Source organism: Wasmannia auropunctata, unplaced genomic scaffold (assembly GCF_000956235.1).
Source record: "Wasmannia auropunctata unplaced genomic scaffold, wasmannia.A_1.0 LD336078.1, whole genome shotgun sequence".
In the NCBI taxonomy this organism is placed as follows: Eukaryota; Metazoa; Arthropoda; class Insecta; order Hymenoptera; family Formicidae; genus Wasmannia; species Wasmannia auropunctata.
The window spans coordinates 691,357-694,054 of NW_012026812.1; the positions used below are offsets into that span (position 1 = coordinate 691,357).

At 41.9% G+C, this 2,698-nt stretch overlaps 1 long non-coding RNA gene across 1 annotated transcript; it reads left to right on the forward strand.

Moving 5' to 3' along the window:
* Positions 1–6: 6 nt before the first annotated feature.
* On the forward strand, positions 7–1,339 carry LOC105448754. Its single transcript, XR_974274.1, has 2 exons — positions 7–127; positions 1,107–1,339. It is a non-coding gene; the product is annotated as an uncharacterized LOC105448754 (long non-coding RNA).
* The last annotated feature ends 1,359 nt before the right edge of the window (positions 1,340–2,698 follow it).

The window sequence follows — 2,698 nt, forward strand, 5'->3', positions numbered from 1 at the left end:
CATAGAGATCCTAATTTTTGGCCAAATCCAGAGATATTTGACCCGGATAGATTTTTGCCTGAGAAGATCCGAAATCGTCATCCGTATTCGTATATACCATTCAGTGCTGGACCACGTAGTTGTATCGGTAAGCCATACTTTTTTAAGGCGATCCTAAAGTCATCTGTTTTATCGATCGAACGCGATTATTTTCCAAAACAAAATAAACATAATTAAAGGCAACAGACATTAAAAAATCCTTCTCCACGATTAAATTATAGGCATCATTGTAGTTCCGGCTGATAGAGGATATGCTGAGAACGCAAAAAATTTATAAAATTTAGATCTCCGTTACCTTTTTTTAGTCCAACATGGCGTCTAGAGCTGTCACATGTGCCAATATTTGCTTCGTACAACAATTTGGCAGTTTGTTGGTACAAAATGATACCAGCCGGAACTACGAATTACATGTGCAAACAATGTTGAGTTTATAAAATTAGGCTTGGATGCCTAATAAAAAAGATGTATGTTTTTGAAAATTTGTTACGATGTGTGCGTGAGATATAGATATGGTAGTAAACATGAACACATCACTACACACTACTATGTCAATATCGCACGCATACATACTCACAAATCGTCGATAAAACAGCGAATTTTTGGAGTTTGATCTCGGGTTTAGGATCCCTTTAAGGGGGATAACAAATTTTCAAGAACATACATCTTTTTTATTAGGCATCCAAGCCTAATTTTATAAACTCAACATTGTTTGCACATGTAATTCGTAGTTCCGGCTGGTATCATTTTGTACCAACAAACTGCCAAATTGTTGTACGAAGCAAATATTGGCACATATGACAGCTCTAGACGCCATGTTGGACTAAGAAGAGGTAACGGAGATGTAAATTTTATAAATTTTTTGCGTTCTCAGCATAACCTCTACTAGCCGGAACTATAATGATGCCTATACTTTAATCGTGGAGAAGGATTTTTTAATGTCTGTTGCCTTTAATTATGTTTATTTTGTTTTGGAAAATAATCGCGTTCGATCGATAAAACAGACGAGTTTAGGATCGCCTTAAATCTCATATATAAACAAATTGTAATATTTATTATATTTATTGTAGGTCAACGATTTGCTATGATGCAAATAAAAGCAATAACAGTCCCTCTAATAAACAATTTCTATTTGGAACCCGTCGATTATTTAAAAAATCTTCGGCTAGAAGCCGGTATTACACTTCACCCAAGTCATCCACTTCGTGTGAGGTTTGTACCAATTTGTAAATAGATGAAAGCATTTGAAGCGATTCAATGAATTATATAATATTTTTTATCATTAAATAATTGTTATAATTTTTTTCTAAGAATACAACTATTCCATCACAACATATAATGTAACCAAAATATAGCGTATGGTAGTTTCATCAACTTTAGCATTTGTCTTCGTTTCTTCCATCCCATTCAACGATGTTATGTATAAACATCTGATACACATAAATCATTCTACCGTACACGAAACCGGATGACGTGTCTCTATTACTGTCGCCAGTAGACGACACAAATATGCGAATTAGATGAGTCTCTTTCACTGTCGCCAGTAGTAGACTACGCAAATATGTATTCAAAGGGAAAAAGATATCGATCTGTTTGTTTAGGTCATCCGGTCGTCTACGACGAAATTCATCTCCCCTCTCCCGGGACTCACCAATAGGAAGTCGAATCCACAGATTCGATTCTCTATAAAAAGAGTCTCGGGATCGATGCGACAAGTCAGTCGATCAACAGATACGATACGAGTAGCTGTAATAGGCCGGTTCTGAACCAGGAGCTCCGAGGGGGGGTGAGGAGCAGGGGGGTCGACAGGAAATCCGCTGGGAGGGGAAAGTCGCTCAGAACGTTCACGGTCTGATCCGGGGTCCGCGGGGAGGGGGAAGCCGCGGAAAGCTGCTCGCGCCAGCTGGCCTGACCGCGGGGGCGGGGGAACCGCGTCGTGGGTGCGCGGGGACGGAGAAACCGCGTTGTTGGTCCGCGGGAAGAGGGGAACCGCGTCGGTGATGCGGGTGTCGCGGGGAAGAGGGAATCGCGCTCGCGCTCGCCGCCGCCGCCGCAGCAATGCTCGCGTCCCTCACATTGCGCACGGGCCCCACCGTCCCACCCCGCGGTCCCACCCGTTATCGCACGTTCGCGAAGAGGAAGAGGAGAATAAAGAAAATAATATATTAGGAATAAAATAATAATAGTTGTTTTATTAAAAAAAATTATATACTATATGATTATATATATTATAGAATATATGACAAAAAAATATGAAATTAATCGAGGCAAATCCGCCTATCCGTTGCCATCTGCAACAGACAAAAAGGGGAACAATTTAAAAAATGCTTCAAAGAGAAAAAGAAAGAAAGATAGTTATTTAAAAAATACTCATGTTAATTGTCGTAAGCAACTGTTCTCTCTCGCGGGCTCGCCTCGTCTCGCAGCGGGCTCTCCCGCGATCTCTCTTGCGGGCTCCTCGCACCGCTGTCCCCCGACGCTCCGTCCCGCGGAGGCGTCCTCGCGTCCCACGACGCCTCCATCTGCGGGTTCACCCGCGGAGGCGTCCTCGCGCCGCCGTCATCATCATCGTCATCGTCGTCACTATCGAGAAGGTAGCTCTGAAAGAAAAAAAACATCGTCTTTATCCTAAATAAAAAACATCGTCTATATAATTGCGAAG